We start from the raw sequence: 22,385 nt of genomic DNA, 5'->3' as shown, positions 1-22,385 counted from the left end.
GTGGAGTGTTTGGGTTGAAGCTTAAGTATATATTATACATCTGGCAGTGGGCAGGCGGGTTGGGCTGGTGCGGTCAGCACTGGGGGTCGGGAGGCTGAAGCAGGGCCATTTCAGGGCAGTTAGGCTGGAGTAATTTGAACACTGCAGATTGTGAGTCATCTTGGGTTCTGGGAGCTCCCACCTGGGTGGGGTCTGACACCTGAGCCCATCTGTGGCTTTGTCCTGGCTGGCCCTGCCTTGTTCTGTCTTTTCCAGGACAGCTCAGCTTAGCCAGGCCAGACTGGGTCCCAACCCAAGCTGCAGAGCCAGGAGGTTTGAGCAAAGGGAGTGAGCTCAGGGAGGGTGGGGCGCCATACGTACACAGCCTCTGGAGCTGTTTGTCTCTGGGTCATTGTGTCCATGTGTGAATTCATCATCTGTGTCTATGTTTTTTTTTTGGTGTGTGATTGCTGGAACACTGGGCATCTATGAGAATATACATGAAGCCTGTGTGTATTGTTGGCTAGTGTGTCTGTGTATGTTATCCTCAGCAAAAGGGAAACCTAACTGACTTGGTTGCAAAATTTGGTTGAAGAGCAGCAATCCTTAACGGTTTTGTAAAATAAAAAATCCTCTTATTCTGGGCATTGCTGGCTCATGCCTGTAATCCTAATTACTCGGGAGGTTAAGATCTGAGGATGGCAGCTCAAAGCCATCCCAAAGAGTCAGCAGAAAATTCAGTGAAACTCTCATTTCTAATTAACCATCAAAAAGCCAGAAGTGGAGCTGTGGCTCAAGTGGCAGAGCACTAGCCTTGAGTGAAAGAAGCTCAGGGACAATGTCCAGGCCCTGAGTTCAAGCCTTAGACCAGCACATGCACATCAAAAAGAAAACTCCTCATATATTCAAGGCCTCATGCTAAGGCCTCCGAGAATTTAGGAAACCCAAAAGAATCTTAAACTCAGTTTGTGTGCACCATCAGCCTAAGCTGGCTTGGTGGCCCGAGACATCAGCCTGGGGCTGGTTGGGGACAAGGGAAAACTAGAAGTTGTATGGCAAGAATTTGCTCCCTTCTTGAAGTTTTAATATCACTTGATAAAGAAACTTCGATCTTTTACAAGAACAAAATTCAAGCTAGTTTAAGAAGATTTAGGTAAAGTGTGGGTAGAGGGATAGAAGGGAGGACACTCCACTCAAGCTAAACTGTCTCTTTACCCTGCTCAGAAAAAGTGACACAATTGGGGCGGGAGCAAATCAAATGTAAAAGAGGAATTCAGACAGTACCAGATTTCCAGCTACTGGGCTGTGGCCACACCCAGGGACAATACTCAGCCTCTTCCTACATTCCAAGCTGATCCATAGGCTCCTTCACAGACTTGGCTGTGTCTCCTTCACAGACTCTAGTGTCTCATCATCCAGTCATGAAGAGATACACTAACTCAGCCCCACCTTCTGTTGCCCTCTAATGAACCCCAAGAACATGCAAATGTCTGCATTCACTTTAGTCATCATGGGAAACAACTTGGAGGTCTTCTCTGTGGCACTGGATGACATCCTGCCCCCAAGGTGGAGGAAGTTTCTAGGCAAATGCTCAGAACATCCTCCCTCCTCCTCCCTCCCCACCCCCAACCAGACCTAGAGAATGAATGTCCTAATCACCTAATCAATAGTGATAAGGGAAGGTATTCCACAAAGGGAACTGCTTTAGAGTTGGAAGGCTCTCACAGATTGAATGCAAGCCCTGGGACAGGATAGTGGCATTGAGGATGCTCCCTTGACATTTTTTCCAGCACTTTCTAGAAGTTTCCAGGAATGGGTTTGGAGAATGAAAGAGAGGGATTCTGCTCCCTCTTTTCCAGTCTTTCAACCAATCCTCTGGCAGTGAGTAGCCACGGCGGGTTTAGTTTAGAAAGTATACCAGTAACACTGATTCTCACGATGGCCTCCTCTATGGTACCCAACAGCTTAGACTCAGTGTGGACAGAACGTTAAAATCTTCAAGAAGGCTGAGGCACATTCAGGCCTTATTTTGTGAGAGAAAAATCTTCCATTTCTAGTAAGGATGGCTTTATGGCTACCCACAGAAATTCCGAAGGACATCAATAATTTCTGCGACCAACTTCACAGTGCAACACAACTGTCTTGTCCAATGTTCCTGATAGGTGAGAAGAAGACAGACCTGCCATCCTCTGGCCAACTTGCTTTAAGTTAGAAGCCTCCCACTGAATTTGGATCAATCTTCCAACAACCTTAGAGAACAAGACGGTGCCAAGAACTTAGCAAAGAGAGGCTGCCTGGAGCTTCTTAGAAAGCAAAGTGACCCACCTCCATCTATCACCAGAAATGGCCTGCCCAAACTGCTGGTGTCTTCAATCTGCACCCTAATATTTCATTCAACTACCCATTCGTTCCACACACATTCTGAAAGCAAATAATGCTAATGTAAATAATTTGGGAAGCATTGTTCCATCTGTTGAAAATGTGCAGTAGTTGCTTCGCCCCTTGTCTAAACTGGGGCAGCTACTCTCAGGCAAGTTTGGGAGGTAAATGAACTGTCTGGATGCTTTTCTTGGCAGTCTCTCTTATTAGTGGGAGGTGGCAGTAACGAGAACATGAGGAAGACAGAAAGTGTTTACTTAAAGTCATGGCCAAATGGCGAGGGAGAGTTAAGATAAATCATAAGCTGTCAATGATGACAACTTCAGACTGCTACTAGTTCACTCCTGTTTATGGAGTTTCAGATGCTGCATTCAGAAGAGGGAGAGAGTTTACTAAAGTCTTATTAGTAGAAGTTGCTAGTGGCTTAGATGGCAACGTTAGGAGCAAGAGGTAGTAGCCTTTGAAACGGGGAACTATGGAAGCTCAAGGTCTTCATCCAGCCACTGTGGTTGAGCCCCTCTGTCCAATAAAATAACAGACCTATAACCTATTTTGGGGAAAATGCTGAAACTGACTTAGACCATAGGTCATCTATGACTTTCTATGTTTTTGTCACATGACAAGTAATACTATATGATGAGTCAAAAGGAAGAAAGATGGGTCCTGGACTTTTCTTATTGCATTTTAATTCAAGATCACTTTGCTTAGATAGTAAATTTGGAATTATAGCTTAGACCTTGCTACATTTAAACAGAAGGTCACTGCTAGTGTCTTTGAAGGCATTAGTCAGTGTCTTCAATATTTTTTCCCATATACTATGCTGAATGATTACCCATTCCAAAGATTTAACCTTTATGAGGCTTTGATGTTTCCTTCACCAAACTGCAAGGGCTTTTTCTCTTGCACAGCTAGACTGAGTGAATCGTCACAGAAACAGGCACATTTTATGTCTGCATGCAGGTTGTGGAAAGCTTCTGGGTCTTTCAGACCTTTATTAAGTGCTACTCAAGATTCAGATGCAATTTCAAGGCTATCTACACCGTGAGAGGCACAGTATAATCAGGAAGGACTGTCATCTCAACAAATCAACGCAAAAGAAAATAATAGTAAAGCTTGGGAGATAAACGTTTGCCCATGTCTTAGAGTATGGTAAAGTAGGTAGAGTGCAAATCTTTGAGGAAGTTGGTAGAGATACACTGCATTGAAGTTTCAGAGATTGAGCGAGAATCTTGCAGATGCACAGGGAAGGCCAAGCCATTTAGTAGAGGACATGCCTTGTGAAAAGAAAACCAAAATCATGCTGTGGTTGGGGAATTGCTTCATAGCTTGGCGTGGCAGGCCAAAAGGTGAGTGGGACAATGGATGGTAGGCTGTATAAGGAAGGGGATACTTGTAAGAAGGAATAGAGAACAACATCATGGAAAACAGAATAGCTTTTTACCTTTTCCCATGAGCTGTGCCTTAAAACTCCCTTTCATTGAAGCAAAGAGACAAAATTACCCAACATTTCAAAGAGTGAGAGCTTTGTAAAGAGAAGACTGATTTCATTTACAACACAAAATCAAAGTAATGTTTTTCTGGTGGTGTTTTAATCAACAAAGCTAAAACTCCAGGTTTTGAAGTTGGAGAGATAAGATTTAAGAAATAAAGAAGATGCTATACCAGGCACCCGTGGCTCATGCCAGTAATCCTAGCTGCTCAAGAGGCTGAGATCTAAGGATGCTGGTTCAATGCCAGCCTGGGCAGGAAAGTCTGTGAGACTCTTATCTCCAATGAATGGAAGTGGAGCTGTGGCTCAAAGTGGTAGAGCACTAGCCTTGAGCAAGGAGAGCTCATGGATAGAGTCCAGGTCTGGAGTTCAATCCCTACAACTGATAAAAACAATACTTCATAGATTGATTATGACAGGTCATCCACAGGTTCATGAGCTGAATTCTTGGTTTAGAGTTGAGTAAAGGCTGATGGGTTAAAAACAATCCATGAAAACATGAGCTGAAAGAAATCCTTTCTTCAGTTGGTTATGTCAGGCATTTTGTCATAGCAATCAGAAAAGCAACTAGTACTAACATTGGTCCCAGCCTTTACCAGTGGATGAAATACTTAACTGGGAAAATTATTTGGAAGGCAGTGGAAATGGTAATATGTTCAGGGTTCACTCTCCCACCCCACCCACTATGGATTGGATTTTGTCTCCTCAAAACATGTTATAGTTCCAATCCCCACTACCCCATTGCCCTTGAACATGATCTTATTTGGAAATAGGGTCTTTGCAGAGATCAAGTTAAGATGAGCTCATTAGGGTGGGCCCTAATCCAATATGACTGCGTGCTTATAAAAAGGGAAAATTTGGATACAGAAACACACATTCAAGGAGAGCACCATGTAAAAATGAAGGCGAAAAGTAGGGTTGATGTATCTAAGAGCTAAGGAATGCCAAGGATTGCCAGCAGTCACTATACACAAGGATAGAGACATAGAACAGATTCCCCCTCACAGCCTGAGAAGGAACCAACCACATTGCCAACACCTTGATCCAACACTTGGATTTGCAGCCTCCAGACCCCTGAGACAATAAATAGCTGTTGTTTTAAATCTCCCAGTTGTAGTACTGTGTTGTGTAGTTCCAGACAACTAATACAAAAATCAGACTGTAGTCTCAGCTTTGAAACAGCCTGGCTGATGGGGAAGGAATTAATGATAGCTGAGAAATGTGCACATAGCAACCAAGAGGAATGGATTTCCAGATAGTTTTGAGCCAGCAAAACACAGGTTCTCTATGTCAAGTCAGACATAGATATTTGGTAGTAGTGAAATGAAAATTGATTGCATAACAGCAGATGTCAAAGCGTTTTAGATTGAGTCATACCTCAAATAAATGCTTCATTGGGAATCAAAATAATCTTTACAGCCTAAGATATATGTGTGTGTATATATATATATGTTTTATATATTTCATGTACCTTAATGTAGGAAATTCTGTGATATGGATTTTCATAACATGTGCCCTAAAAGAGAAGAGATGATTCTCACTTCTCCCCTCAATGTATAGTAGTTGTTGCTTGCTAACACTGAAGAGATTGTAGCATGATTTTTAAACAGTTGCACTTTTAAACTTGTGTGGCCTGACAAAATCTGGCCACATGAGACTGTTTTGTGTGTGTGTGTGTGTGTGTGTGTGTGTGTGTGTGTGTGTGTGTGTGCGTGTGCATGTATGTGTGTGCACATGTGCATATGTATGTGTGCCAGTACTGGGGCTTGAATACAGAGCCTGGGTGTTTTCTCTGAGAGCTTGTTTTGCTCAAGCCTATCACTCTACCATTTGAGCCATAGCACAACTTCCAGCTTTTTTCTAGTAGTTTATCTGGCTTTGAACCACAATACTCAGCTCTTAGTGTCCTAAGTAGTTAGGATTATAGGAGTGAGCCCCTAGCTCCTGGCAAGATTTTTTTAAATTCTCATATGATTAGAGCTGAAATATAAGATCAGAAGAAATGATCACGGAAGCCAAATAAAATGTCAGTAAACAATGATGGTCTCCATCTCCTTCTGGCCTCTGATAAGGGAGCTGTTTCACTAAAAGGAATCTGTGGGTCCAGGTGCATATCTCTTTAGTGTTCAGATGATGCTGTGCTGAGAACATATTCTGGTGCACATAGTCAGAATGGAACTAAGGTTCCATGACAGGTGCATGACAGATGGCCCAAAGAAGCCTTCACATGATGCCACAAAATCAAGCAGAGCGGTACCATTACCTGGCATTGTTTGACTCTCCCCAAGGATCTAAAGTGGCTGGACCCAATCTATAATTGTTTTGTTCAATGATGACAGTCTCATTCTTGGAACAAAAGCTTGGGATTGGATCCTGCATACAATAGATGGTCAGAAAATATATGTGAGATTAATGGATAAAGATGTTCTTGGAAGGCTTCTAACAGAGTCTTTAGGAAACAATTTTCTTTAACAAAGGATGCCTGAATGTGGCTTGGACTTTCCTAGTTTTGCAGACTCTGCAGTTTTACAGAGGCACGGAGGTATCACAGTCTGGAAGCTTGGAAGGCATCACCAGTGACCTCTAGCTGGTTTTCAAATTCTCTTTCTGAGAATTCCAACATCTGTGCCACATCTCAGTCTGTTTCTGTTGATTGATTGATCTCTTGGCCTTAGGTGTTTTTTTCCCCTTTCCTTTTCATGTACTACTTTGTAACTTTTGCTCAAAGCCATACATCTTATTTTGGACAGTAGACACTGTCCTCATCATTTTTTATGCCTAGAGATGAACATACCTTTCTTGCTGCTGAGCTTTTGGCATAGGAATGTGTCCAGTAAGAAGAACAGCTGGGTCTGAAGGATCTTGCTGCTATGGTTTTCCCTGGGTGCACTATAGTATACACTATTAGGCTTAGTCTCAGTATTTCTGCCCTCCTTGCTTGTATGGTTCTGCGAACATCCCCAAAATGTTTCCTACCTGTAGCAGGTTCCTGTTTCTTTTCTTCAGCTGAAATGGGGTTTAGTAGTGCACTGAGAAATTTCATGCTTCTTTCCAGTATTCCCCTAGCTGTTTCTTCACTATTCAGGAATAAAATTTTCTCTCCAGTTTGCTGACTCTCTCTACCATATTAAGTTATCTTGTGTCCCATCGCTCTCTGCAGAAGCCTTTGCTTCACCCATTCTTTGGAGCTAGTTGATAGCGGTATGAATCTGAGGCAGTGAAGAAAAAGTAGTGAACATGTAGTTTATCTAGGTTTTGTGCTGGCCACATCTCATGCACAAGTCAGAAGTTTGTGTTTCTCTATGACAGTAACATCTACACTGTGTATACACATGAGAATGTGGAGGTGAATGTATGCACCTCCACATGTGCATCTGAGTATTTAGATGATAAAATGACTTTAACATTAGTGGGCACATGTATACACCTCTATGCACAAATAAGGAAAACTATTGCTCTAGAATATGTTAATGAGGTCAGTCATTTCTCCCTTCTCTACTTATTTACAGGAAGTAAGTACATCTTTAACAATATATGCCCATATTTCTAAAATTATTTCCAATGAAAAGTAGTTTTAACTTAGATATGTGCAAGCACATGGATGATTAAATATTTCCTTTTTATTAACATACTGGGATCTGAAATCAGGCCCTTACAGCTCACGGTATATTCATTTAACCACTTGAGACATTCCATCAGCCAAGCCAACTTTAAATTTTTGTAAGGAAGGATGTTTTCTCTAGAAGATGGTAGAACTTATTGTTTTAAAGAGGTTTCTGATTTTACAGCATCTATCTATCTATCTATCTATCTATCTATCTATCTATCTATCTATCTATTGTATTTTCAGTCAGGCTAAATTTCAATGACTGTTCAGAAAAAAAATTCCAAAAGGCATCCTAAATGATCCTGGAAATCTTATATAGTAGCCTCCAATTCATTAAGATAACAATAGAAACTGTTCTGAATTCAGATTTCCCACTCCATGCATTTAATAAGTATAGGATTTTGCTCAAAGTAAGTTTTCAGAGGCTCCTTTTTTACCCCTGCATAGCTGTCACTGATTTTTTGATAGATTTTCATCCCTGTGATGGTTTGGTTTTCTAGGTAAACATTTACAAGGGTTATTACTTCCAAATATGAGCCTTGCCAGGTATGGCTTCTTGGTATAACTAACTCAATAATAATTGTGACCATCACAGGAGTTCTTACATAAATCTCCAGCAAAATACAGGGACTCATAGTGGCAACTCATGAGAAAAACAAAATCAATTTCACAATGAATAACAAACTTTTTGCCTAAGAAGTTCCTCACTTTTAGGGATTGGAAAAATACTCCTTTCATCCTCTCGTTGAGCTCCTCACATTCTTCGGAGAGAATAAGGTACTAAACTATGTCAACATGTTGTCTGCCTCTGGGTTCTATTTGCCAGCTACAGGCCAGTTAGTTCAGAGTATACTGAAAGCCCTTTCACCTCCAATCCTGGGGCCATATTGAATGGAAAGGCTTGAGTGTTTGGGATGTCTTCTCCACTTTTTACACTGGATATTGACATTCACAATCCTTCTGTATCTGTCACTTAGGAAATAGACTCAAGGGATCAATCTGCCTGGTGATGAAAGATAACATTTTTATAGAAGAACTGTTTTGTTTTTATGGGAGTGTACTTTTCATTTGTTTGTTGTCTTATTTAAAGATTCTCTTTCTGAAATGTCTCCAGGTTAATTTTATTTCTTTTTCCATGTAGTCTCTTCTTTATTTATTACCTCTGTCTCCTGTTCCACGTGAGTTGCCTAAGGATGCTAAGATTCCAAGATAAGATATTCAATTGAGACTTGAGGACTTTGGATTGGGATCTGAGAGTGTACCTTGTGTCCTAGACATATTACCAGAGAACCCTGCCTTTGTTTATTTGGCACTTGCCAGACTCATAATAAAAGTACTTCAATTTCTTATTTGCCTTAGTCCATTGTTTTTATAATCCTTTCGAAGACTTTACAGGAAAGAACGGTGAGATTGGAGCAGGATTCAGGCTTTCCTGTACTTTAACCCTTAGGAGAATGGCATCTAACATAACCAAAATTTCTCCCCTCTTTCTAAAACACCACTTTTCCTTTGAGAAGACAGTCATGAAACTGTTTTCAGGATTTGAAAGATTCACAATTCTTTTTCCCTGTCTTCTTTCAAGGATATCCCAGTACAGATCACATTTGAATCATAAGAAAAGAAAACAATATAGCTGGGAGATTCTCAACAGTGGTACAAGGTCCCGGGATAAAGAGGTCCCAGCTGCAAACAGTGGCATCAGAATCAGACTCACTGGGATATGCCCATCTGGCCTGTTTTGGAATCATCAAAACAAAAATGCTGGTTCCTCATGCTTAATTTTATACAGAAGATTCATTCCTGCCATTTCCAAAAGGGAAGAGATGTTCAGAGGCAGCATGGAGGAGAAAGATGATTTGTAAGTAAACACTATCCATTCAAAGGGTCCCACCACCAACACCCGGCATATTTTCTTGAATGTTAGCTGTCAAAAGATGGCCAAAATTGAAAGCCCATCCATTAAAAGAAAGTTAAAACCAGAAACAGAACAGAAACAGAAATGGCAGACTATTTCAGATCTTCAGAGATTTCTTCCTTTCTTTTCCCCTTATAGGACCTGTGTAGAAAACAGCCATTTTTGCTGATGGAATGGTAAAGAAGCTGACCTTTCTCCTCATAGTCTGTAAGCCTCCTGAGAGAAAGGAGGATCCATTTGTGGTCGCCATTGTACACTATTTCCAAGCAACTAACAACAATCCGTTGAAAGAATATAAAAATGGAATGATTGACCCATGGACTGACTTTTCGTTCCCAACCCTTGGTCAATTACTTAAAATATATTTGAATCACAGGTACCAAGAAACATATTACCCATACTTCCCATGAGATATAGCAGGACTCTTTCTCATTTAGTTCTGTTATTGTTTTGCTCTTGCCTTTCTAACTTTGCATTTGTAGTCTTATTTGTCTCTCTTTCAACTCCTTTTCCAAGAAAATAGAACCCAAGTATTGCTCTCTATTGTTATAGATAAGCTGAGCCTACTGAATTTCTTTTTTACTTGTTTATGTACTCAAACACACACACACACACACACACACACACACTCACACACACACACACACACACACACACAGATGTACCTCTGTGTTCTGAAGGGTTTGAAATGGGCTGTTTCATATAGTTATTCAGGACTTCATGGAGGTCTATATCAACACAGACTTTCCAAGGTTGTCCAAGGGGAACAGAAAGACTGGAGATTTGTGTAGGAGGAATTTACAGGCCAGACCTAGAGCTGAGTTACATCATTCCTTCCTGTATTCATTGGCCAAAAATCAGTCCCATGACCACACCTAACTGCAAAGCAGTCTTGGAAATAGGTTTGGTGAACAGCAAACCAGTCTCAACTTAGAATCATTCCAAAACTCTGTCTACATGTGTTTCACAGTGTGTAAGCAACTGCAAGCAACACATGCTATTGCTTTTGTAGTGGCAACAGTGTATGAGTATGTGTTTTTGTCAGCATGAGGAATACAGTCAATTATAAAATAATACTGGACTCTAAATCTCATTTTTTTCTTCTTAAGATTCTCTTTAATAGGATAATGTGTGCCATGTACAATAGAGGGAACTTATCGAGAGTTGTACTCTATGTTAAGCCTTTTACACAGAACAGCTCTACAAAGATTCTACTGTTATGATTATTCCCTTTTTGCAGTGAATAAGCAGAGGTTCAGAACTAGAAAGTCTTATACCCAAAATATGAAACCAGGTGAATTCAGAATAGTTTTTATCCTCTCTTTTGTTTAATTTTCCAAGTTTCATGTGTCTGGGGCTTTTTGATTTATTATAGTTGAAGCAGCAGCAGCTTTTTTAAATTTTATTTTAATTTTTTTATTGTGAAAATACCATACAGAGGAGTTACAATTACATGGGCAAGATAACAAGTACATTTCTTATCAAACATTGTTGCCTCTTCTTTGTTTCCCCTTCCCATCCCTTCCCATACTTTTCTTTCTCTTTATGTACATTGCTTTTTATTATACTCTGTTGATACCCTTTCCTTTCTGTAGCTATTTTAGTACATATTGTTTATTTGGATTACACTGTAGTTCTTTTTTCCCCCTTAGAGTTTGAATATAAACTCTTAGTACATTTGTTTCTAGTTATCTATTACTCTCTGGTAAATGTGTTCAGTGTTGTAAATTTTCCTCTGCTTTCTGCTTTAGCTGCATCCCAGAAAATCTGAAATATGATGCTTTCATTGTGATTTAGCTCTGAGCACTTAACAATTTTCTTTATAGTTTCTGCTTTAATCCAAGAGGGTTTTAGTTGGTGGTTTGTTGAAATAGGAGATTTCAAAGCCATCTGCTCATGATTATTGAAAGCCAACTGCCTTATTTTAATTTCTACTGTATTATTTACCATTTATTACATTAGTAATATATAATTACTAGGCTTTCTTTGTGAGCCAATACACCATTGATGTTGGAATGCTCAAGACATTCTCCAAAACAATATGTATTCTGCTTGTGTTGAATATAATAATTCTATAGCTGGTTAAAAGATCAATTGTACCACAAAAACCCATATTTTTTCTTTGTAAATATCTTTCTGATGAATCAATTTTTATAATACTGTATTGTACTTTTATAAGATTGAATTTTTACCATCTTTCTGCATTTTTCTCTGTTTTGAAGATAGAGTTTTACTTGACATAGTTTCCTGAACTATTTTTCCTTTTATCAAGATCAAATTCCGACTTCCCTTGTTTTTAAGCCACATGAAGGTTCTGTCTTAAAATTCTGTTTTCTGTAGGTGTCCAGAACATTAAGTGTGTAAGAAATACTTTTGATAACAAATAGAGCTGAATTAAGTGGATATCTCCTCATAAAACAATGAAGTGTGACCCTACCTTGAGCTGTAATTAAAAATAAACTTGAAATATATATTAGCTATCACCACATGCAACTAAAATGATTTTTTTAAAAACCTCCTAGAAAAGGATTGAAATCATTTAAAATTTTGGATTTGGTAACTCATAATTTTCAAGTGAATTGACTAATTTCTTGAAACATGGGTTTTGAAATACAGGTTATTGAAAGGTCATGTCATTTACTTCCTCTTCTCTGGAATGGTTTTTCTGCATTAGCGGCAGATGTGAATGCTTTGCACCTTGTGGACCACAAAGCAGAGGCTTCTCTGGTCCTTCATAGAAAAACTTGAATGGTACCCTGCTCCATTCCTCATTTAGACAATGATCATCTTCACTGAAAATGTTTACCAGTTTTTCAGTCCTAGTTTTTCCTTTGTGGATTAATTTCTACTCTTGTTGAAATAGACTAACCAGTTCAAAGGGGTTTTTAATCTGTGGTAAGTACACATTCTAAAATCCTTAGATGTCTAAAACTATTTTTTAACCGTTCGTTTTAAACACAAATTTACCTGGATGTACAATTTCAGTAAAATTGAAATAACTCTATTGTGTTCTTCTGCATAGTTTTCTACTGAGTAATCATTCTGTAAGGACAATATGATGCTGGAGCCATTTTACATTTTCTTTTTTGGAAAACTTGTTTGGTTACCTGAAAATTTCAAATAAAATACCGTTTATTTTCCTCCAGCATTTACAATGTATAACAATCCTCAATCTTCTCAAGTCTTTCCTAACACATTCATCTTTGAACATGGGCTCCTACTTCCATAACCCAAATGCTTAAACTTCTTTCCTTTCATCCCTTTGATCTTGTTGTCCCTTCTTTTATGCCCTTTAGGAAATGACTTTGAAGAACAATTTCTGTTTTGTTATTTATTTTACCCATTGATGTTTTTATTTCAGCAATCATACGTCTCAATCAAAATGTCAAAATGTCTCCTATAAAATAGCATAGTTCTAGTTCATTAAAAAATACTCTTGCATATGACGCCAAAAATATTTTACTGTTTAACAATTTCTTCTTCTTCTCCTCCCAGACCTCCAGTCTCTTCCATCTTTTATTCCTTCTTCCTCCTTCCTTCTGTCCTTCCTTTTACTTTTTCTCCCTTCTTCCCCATCGTGGTCCTCCTTTTTCTCCTCTTCCTCCTCCATTTAATTTTATTTTTTTGAGACAGAGTCACACTATGTAGCCTAGAACTTACTAGGCAGTTCAGATGGATCTCAACTCTTACCACCATGCCCTACCTCTGTCTCCTCAGTGCTCAGATTCCAGTCATGTCCCACCAGAATGAGTTGTTTAAATTCTTACCCCCACTACTGTCTCTCTACAGTAGAGGGATTTTTAAAAATCAATTTTGTTTTATAATGTTAAGTCTCCTCCTATTTCATGAATACTGCCTTGTTTAGTAGCATCAAACAGGCATTGGAGAGTCAAACATAGACGTTGGCCTGTATTCAGGAAGTTCAAACGATAAGTGTGTAAACTAATATAGACAGCCTCTGGTATTGCCACTGAGGCTCAACTGTTCATGTTCCCTTTCCTAGGCATCATTCTGTGCTTCCACCTCAGTCTTTGCCTTCCATGGTAGTGGTCAAAATAGAGTGAGGGATAGGAATAAATAGAATAAGAAGTTGGGACCCCGCTGCTCACATCTCTCCCAACTGTCACATCCCCAACCCAGCCCCCTGGCAGTATTAACCTCATGCTGCCCTTTCTCCGCAAGGCTCGGGTGTTTTCCTAGGCCAGGACAGTGGAAAGGCAGGATGTGCTTCCTTTAGGACCATATAAAAGAGGAGATTGGTACAATTAGGTTTGCCCCTTAGTGTCTTCTGTTCTGGACCTGGTGTGAGTCAATTCCCTCTGACTTCATTACTGTTTCTGAGACTGGATGTGTAACTACTCCCTATCTTGGTCATTTCTAGAGCTGATTCTGGAAGGCAGAGTACAGTGGTTTCACTTCCTTCCCCTGGCCTTGTAAAGAGTCTGTTCATATTTACTGCAAATATCCCCCTTTAAAAATTTAATTTGAGATGAGAAATACAGGAAAAATATTGTATTTTTATTCTTCATGTGTTGATTTTTATTGCACAATTAATAGATGTTTATTATATTTATTACATTATTACATTTAATATTAAAGACAAGTGTTTTAGATCAGCCAAAATATCATTAGTTAAAGAAAGTTTAAGCTATAAGTAGATGAATTTCACATAATTTTTGGTACTTTATGTTTCTGAAGGAATTCTGAGAGTCAAAAATGATAGAAAGATTATTTGTAAATTATCATGATTTAGTTTAATAGCCCTTGTTTTTACCACCATAAATCTGGAAATTGAACTAGGGAGAATTAAGGGGGGAAAACAACAAATAATATTTTTCTAAATCCTTTGAAATAAACAAAAAATCCCTAAAACTGTCCTAAGTTATCACATTTGAGGACCAGGATCCACCTATAAATCACAGTATAGTCAAAATATTTCAGAAATCCTGTAAAACAAAAGCATAGAATAACAATAATAAAAAGTAGGAAGAGCATACAAAGTGTCAGAGAAAGGGAATACTATATCCAAGAATATTGTCAAAATTGGTTGCAAGCTCAATTTATATGGTCCTGGTGGTATATGCGATAAATACTTATCTAACTTATAATTGTCTTATTGCAGTTTTCAAGAGATGAGTGACACAGTTCTGGATTAGTACAAGGTAGGGGTAGGAAGGTTTTAGGATAAGTGCTTCTTTAAATGGTACCTTCTTTGTACAACTACTTAAAGATAATTGTACAATGACTTAAAGATCATTTAAAACATTTCAATAAACTAAAATGCATAAAAAAACAATAATTATTTCATCATCTCCCATAAAATAAAACAAAACAGGCAATAGATTACAGCTCAATGTAAAAATACAGAATAGAAAGAAATAGAACTTGATGACAATATCTAGCAAAAAGAAGTAGGAATAGCATAGGTGTATATCTTGAAATTCCCTGTGCTCAGTCAGTGGACTTACGCATAGTGAAAACCAAGAAGGATGTACTGTTTTGGTAAATCTTGAAACATTGACCCTTGAAACTCATTTACATACATTTCTTGAATGAAGACAATGAAATAAAGTAAAAAATAACTTGTAAAAACATCCTCCAATAAAAACCACAAGAAACTAGAAAAAAAATCCCAGGGAGTATTCAGTGAGTCTTCCAGTGTGAACAGTGAGAAGATCTAACAACATAGGTGCAGATCACACCCATGCTCACTCCATGTGTAGTCAATGCTGTTTGATTAGTTATATGGGTGATCATTTCATTTGTGATGTTCTTTGAGTTCACATTTTAAACTTAAAATCTGTCAAAATCTGATCCCTGATCTAAACCTATTCAACTGAGCTTAAAGGCAAAAACACAACCAAACCACACTCAAAGAGAAGTATACATGACCACCTGTATTAACAAACAGAGAAAAATCTAACAAAACTTAGATAAACTTCCTGGCTAATAAGACTGGCATCTTTAGTATTTGGCATCAATGTCAGAAACAGGCCAACTGCAGAGTGTTCCCCAGTGTGGAGATTAATGCCTTTGATGGACTGGTAGAGTCTACTGCATATGTCTTTGTCCAAGCCCACATGTGAAATCTATCTTTAAAACAAACCAGGGGAAAATTATATACAAGGATAATGACTGATCCATTATTTCCAATAGGAAAAACAACTTAAACATCAACAGCAGTAGATTTAAAACAATCTAATTTATAATGTTATGGCATAAAGATATTTCATATAGTGTGCTAAAATTTCAATGTATCAACATATATAAAATGTAGTTTAACAAGTTGTTATTCTTTTTGTATACTTGTAGGCACATACAGATACACATACATGTATAAATCTCTACATGTTAGATGAAAGACAGGCAGAAAGAGACAAGGCATATAGAGAAAAGACAACAGGAAGTTATGTACTGCCTTGGCTGATTTCTATGCCCTAGGATTATAGGTAGCTTTTATTTCATTCCTTGCATTTTAAGAGCTATACCTTTATTATCTTTAAGTAGTTGTACAAAGAAGTAATAATTCTACAAGTGTGTTTATGAATGCAATGCATTTTGATTGATATCACCCCTTGTATCATCCTCCCCATTCCTCCCAGGCCAAGTCCTTCCTTCAGTATTCTTAAGTTCATAAGATATTAGTTGAACATTGTGACTTCATTCTTTCCCTTCCTCTCTTTTCAAATTTTCTCTAAACAGCTCTATTATTTTAAGATTAGAATAAAATTCATTTCATTATTTTTTAATTTTTTATTGTGAAAATACTATACAGAGGGTTTACAATTGCATGGGCAAGATAATGAGCACATTTCTTATCAAGCATTGTAGCCTCCACCTTTGTTTCCCCTTCCCATCCCTTCCCATCTTCCCCCTCCACCGAATCCTCCTCCCCTCTCCTCTCCCCTTTGAAAAGTAACTCTATCACAGAGACACAATGCAGAGGGTCTCTGACGACCTGGTGAAAGAAGAAAGGCCAGCAGTGAGCTGTGGGGACTGGCTTTCTAGTCGAGAACAAGAAAGCAACAAAAAGAAAAGAGGAACAAGGGGGTGCAAGTTGGCAAAATTAATTAGCATTCCTTCTTCTGAAAACTTTGATGAATATGTGATGGCATGATTGTCTGATAGTCACCTATGTGGACAACTAGATTCTGGGAGTTTATGGGAGAGGTAAAGAGGTTGCACTGAAGAGCTGATGGTGATGAAGACAGAAGGGGTGTAGGCAACTGATAGAGCTAAAAGAACTTACCCAGGTTTGCCTGTCATGTAGGAAGCAAGAGCTAGCTGAGAAACCAACAGTGTTTGTCTGAGACTTTTGGAATGACTTCATTCCGAAACAACAAGAACAAAAAAATCAAATAGTCTCCAGTAGGTTCCATTTACTCTAAGAGCTGAATTTATGATTGATACACCACCCCCAGATAATAACTGTTCATTAATCATGTTTGTATTTAACCTACAAACATTCCCCCTTATACTTTAGATCACCTCTATATTATATACAATGCCTAATATGATATAAATGGTATTCAAATAATTGTTGTACTGTTCAGGGAATGAAGACCAGGATATTTGATTGGATGGATCTTTTGAAATTATCATTAATCTGTGGGTAGCTGTATCTGCAGGTATGGAGCCCACAGATGCAGGGGCTAATAATTATAGAGTGAAAAAAATCCCTATGGAGATGTATTGATTGTTATGTCATTTACAATATCAAAATCTAAAAAAAAATCTATTTAATTAGCTTGGCTATAGAATATGTGTGACCCTCAAAACGTGTTAATTTTATGTACAGTGGAAAAATATTATTGTTTTTCATTAAAAGGAAGCCAATACCTAAATTTTAATTTGTCATAATAAAGTTGCATGTATTAAGACATGATAGGGCTGGGATGTCAAAGTGCTTGCTTGGTGAGTACAACATTCTGGTAGTTGGATCCCCAATATCAAAAATACAGACATGATAATGGTTATTCATAGTTATAGATTATGAATTACCATTCCCATTTTGGTATTTACCATTGCCATTTTGGTAATTGCCACTACCATTTTATTGTACTTTTCATATTTCCCCTCCCCCATTTTTCTTTGTTCTTTTATCAAAGGAGGAGCTCTGAGCTCAAGACCAAGGGCACCCACCCAACTAGCACTTGATCACTGGCATGGTGGTTCTCTACGTCTTATTGTCTTCCTAATCTTTGCTGTGGCAAATCACTAAAGGTGTAGTTCTCCCACTTTTGCTCATGCTGCTCCTGAGTTTCTAGGGTAAGAAGCTTGGATAGACATGTAAAATGCCCTGACATTTTTGTTACTGTGATATTCAAGTGATGTTCTCTTGCATTATAATATATATGTTTGCATTCATATAAAAATGCTATTGTCCTATGATCGATTCCTCTGGACATTCCATTTTACAGAACAAAGTTGTGAAGAGAGTTCCAAGTTTATATTCTGAGAGTCTGTAAACTCAATTTATGAAAATGAAAATAACTCTGATATAAACAAAGATGAGACATGTGATTGCATGATTTCCTACTCCAAATGATCTTCTATCAAACTAAAAAAAAAGAACAAGTGAAATGTGTGTACTTTCAGGAGAATTAACTCTATGAGGTTAGTGTTCAGCATGGCAGATGATTCTTGGCCTGAATAAGAAGGAAATGTGAAGTGTTTCATGAGAGGAAAGACCCTGCTTTCGTGGAGAACAGCGGGATGTTCCTGGAGGTCAGCTTGCAAATGGAGTCATATATAATAACCTATTCCAATCTTCATTGGACATGAAAAGAATTCTATTGTGAGTCTTGGGAGAAAAGTTTTGCCAGGATTGAGACTGCATGGAAGGAGATGATGGAATGATAGTAAAACACAGCAGAGAGGAGGGTCTTTAATTGTGTGCTGTTAGATTTAATGCATCTCCTCAGGGGTCAGGCTTGAGGTCCTCCTTGTTCATATTCTACACAAAAAAGATACAGACTGGTGAATTCTGATGATAATATCCATCTGAGGGAGGCATATGCCTTCAAAACGAAATCAGAAAGATTTAGTTTGGAGGCTATTCCCTTGGCTTGAAGGTTCTCAGAAATTAGTTGATGCTAGTTCATCAAATCTTCTATTTAGGGGAGGATGTCTGATCCATACAAGAAATTGGTAAGTGTAGAAGAGCCAATCAAAAGTTATTTTTGGCACAATAAAAGTATTCTATTAGTATAATTTGAATTCCTGGATTGCTTTGGACAATGCTAAGATCTAGGACTGGATTCTAGATAAGGCTAGTTTCCCAGCCTCCCATTTCAGTCATGTCAAAAGAAAGAGCAAAAATGGGATCAGCACATGTGCAATTTAATCTAATGTAGCCTTTGGTGAGCTGGCTATGCACTAGTAACTTAAGTACTAGGTTCTTCACCACAAATCAGGAAATCCTGGCATATAAAGATTAGTTTTATCCTTCCTTCTACTTCAATGGAGGCTCAGAAAAACTTCTGTCTTTCCTCTGAAGAAGAAAGAAGAAATGAGATGGATCCAACTTGCTTGCTACTAAGCATTCAATTTATTTCCCAGCATAGAAGGTATGGCCAGAAATATTCATATTTTTCTTCTGTTGTTCCCATTACTTGCCGTCTTTTGAACTGAACATTTGTTTGGAGCTAATTATAGTTTTTGTTTCCATTTCCATATCAGAAGGAATTGTACATACCAGCTGGATTCAGAAGACTCATCCTTTATCAAACTATGTTATACAGTTTAAATATGGGTAGCAGAGTTAAACAAGGGTGGGTGTCAGGGGTATTCTTCAGAATTAAGAGTTCTAGGATCTGGCTTGTGGTTTGAAGTAAAGTATTAGGCAAGTAGGGGAATTTGAAGCCAGCAAATCCACAGAGATTTAGGACTGTGGATGTTAGGATCACCTAAAGTAGTTTAGGGTTGAAAGTAAAGAAGAGTAGGACTTGTACTACTAGACATTAAACATGAGGAATTGACTTCCACAGAGCTGATAGGTAACATACATGAGAAAACAAAGGTCTGGAAAGACTCAAAGCAGAGCAGCAAAACAATGGCCTTTGTCAGGGTCTATAAAAATTTATTGTCTGTCTCCTAGAACTGCTGTGTAAGGGCTACTTTAATAAATGTCATGCTCTCATCAAAAATCTATAAGGCTTCAGAGACCATGGGTGGTTAGAGAATACTTTGTATGGTACTTGAAGATGTAGGAGAAAAACTTTGTGATGGAATGTTTCGTTCCAGAAATGCTATGGGAATCATGGGCTGGTGAGAAAGAGGGAGGCTCAAGAACTAGGAAAAAGGCCACATTACATACCTGTGACAGTTTAGAGGAGACCACAGAATCCTGAGAAGTCTTAGGGAAGTCCAGGAATTGTGAACCACATCCACTGGTTCGATGAACCAGACAGAAGCAATTTCGTAGTGCTCTATGAACCTGAAAAAAGAGATTTCCACTTCGAAAAGAGAGGTAGAGCCTTAAAAGTATTCTCATTTCACATTCCCTAATCCTTGCATGCATTGTGCTTGCTTTCTGAACTTTGCTTTACACTTTTTAGAAAAATCAGGGTTCAATCCAGTGACAGGAGTACATATCTCCTATGACTTAATCATGCCCTTTTGTAGAGGTATGCCATTTTGTAAAGTACGCCATTTTGTAAAAGTATCCTTCCTTTTCAAGTCATTCCAGGTTCTGACAACAAGCTAGAGATGATAGCAAGGATGCTGTAGTCCTTGGAAGGCCTCCGAAGAAAGGGGGGCTGGGGGGGGGAGTTGACTCCAAGAGTAAAAGGTTGAATGATTGTCAGGCAGAGGGCCAAGGATAAGGGAAGCAATTCTGCCAATTCTCCACTCCCCCTCCAAATGCTCCAACTTCTCAGCCACCGCCAAGACACATTTTATTTTCCTGACATGAAATATGTATATAATTCTAGCTTGATTTTTTAAAACACAAGAGGGTTGATTCTGTTTATGCCTCCCTTTACTCCCTCCCAATACAAACATTGGCCTGTAGCCTGGTGGTGACGACAAGATCTAACAAACGGAGCCAGAAAGTCATCAAGTAGATGGCTAAGAAAATGTGTACCAAATACAGACATTTTCAACCAGGTAGTTGTGGTCAAGGACCTGGACTGGGAGGCTCAGGCAAGGTAGAAGGCAGGATTTGTGTTGGGAGTCTAATGCTGGGTGTCTGCTCCCTGCATCTCCACTTTGGGGTGAAAGAAATGGGAAAGAGGAAACAAACCAACTGAAGTAGGATTAGTGTCTGGATGTTTGTTGAATGCTTAGCATTCACATGTGTACATCAGGTTCTTATAAGAAAGTGAACTTACTATAAATTAAAGGTGTTTTTATGGGGAAAATGTGAGACCATGCATTAACAATCCAGTCATGTCACAGTGTACACTTGTGATGCACCAAGGCACATTCACACTAATAAAAGAGGCCACAGTGCTGTGCACATTGTAGCTGTTACCTTGTTTGTTTATCATCCTTTGGATATAAGTAAGCTTTGGGAAGAATATTCAAAAATATCACTCCTACTGTAGTAAGAAAGAATCCATAATCCCAATGATCCTGTTATCACTGAAATAAAAAAACTATTACATATCATTCTAGATTCCACTACTTCTACAGAAAAGCTGTGCTCATTCTCAGTGCCTCTACCATAATATATGCAGTTTGTTACATCCATTAAAAAGCAACACCAAAGGATTTATTTTCTCTCTTGTTTCATTCTGAGAATTCTGTGAATTCAACTAATTTCTGTACTTGTCCTTCAGTCTTAGTGAAACAGAATGTTGACCCCAAATGGGAGCAAGCCCTTCCTTTACGATACATGGCTTCTTCACCATGTTGCTCCTTTTCTTCAGGTGGCAGAGAAAAAGGGGGAATTGTGTTTGCTAATCTGACCAGTACTTTTCCCAGAGGAAAAGATACCTGCTCCTCAAGTAGCCCATGATAGTCCCTATGTAGAGTAGTGGTTAACAATTATGGTGCTACAGAAACTGACGTGTATGCATTATCTTGGGAATGCAGGCAAGGTGAATTTAATTAACCTTAACCTTAAATAGTTTAGCACCTCCAACTTCTATTATTTATTCTCAAGAAAAATATTGCAAAAATTGAAAACTAAATCTGCTAGAGAAGTTTGCGCCAGATCTTGCTTGACCTCATTTTCTTGTTTTCCTTTCTCTTGATTTCTACACATATACTCTGATAATGTCTCATCCTGTAGTAGAATGAAAGCCTCAAGTATTTGTCACAGTTCTGTACTTCAGTTGCCTTAGGTAAGCTCAAGACATGAAAAAAGACCTTTTCTCATAGATTAGAAATGGAAATGGTTAATCACCACGAGCATCACTATGTAAAACCAAGCACATGCCTTTAATACTCAGTGTATTAAGTGAGCATGTTATTCTGAAGAAACTTGGTCAGATTAATTCTGTGTACTTTTAATTACTTGGTTTGGTCCGTATGTCTTAGGACAAGCCTTGAGATGCCCAGCTTTCCCTCTAGGCTGATCCCCGTGCTTCTCCTCCTCAGTGCTTGGCTTCTCTTCTATCTCTGTTTAGATAGCCAAGCTCACCACTATGCTTCTCTTTTCTCCAATTGCTATTGGGCTTGTTCCCTTGCTCTGAGTACAGGCTGGACAGTTATGGGGTAGAATTCTCAGTAAATTATGATGGTATTGGAATAGCAGAAGGGCATCTTCTCAGCCAGGACAAAAGAGTATCCTCTCTTGTTCTCAGCCAACATAGAGGACTTCTGGAAAACTGCAGCCAAACTATGACAGATGCTTTATTGGGGGTAGATGGCTCAATACTATCTTCCACATCTTATACTCTCCCCTTCTGAGATGTGTTTTTCCTGTATTTTTAATACCTCTTTTTACTGCAGGGCATCCATTCATAGCAACTGAAATGAAAATAGCTCTTTCTTGACATCTGCAAACACACTTACATATTTATGTGACACACAGTCTCAAATACTTATGTTCACATTAAAATGAAGAG

The sequence above is a fragment of the Dipodomys merriami genome, unplaced genomic scaffold, assembly GCF_024711535.1.
Source record: "Dipodomys merriami isolate MVZ:Mamm:240054 unplaced genomic scaffold, mDipMer1.0.p SCAF_17, whole genome shotgun sequence".
Lineage (NCBI taxonomy): Eukaryota > Metazoa > Chordata > Mammalia > Rodentia > Heteromyidae > Dipodomys > Dipodomys merriami.
This window is presented reverse-complemented; position numbering follows the sequence as displayed.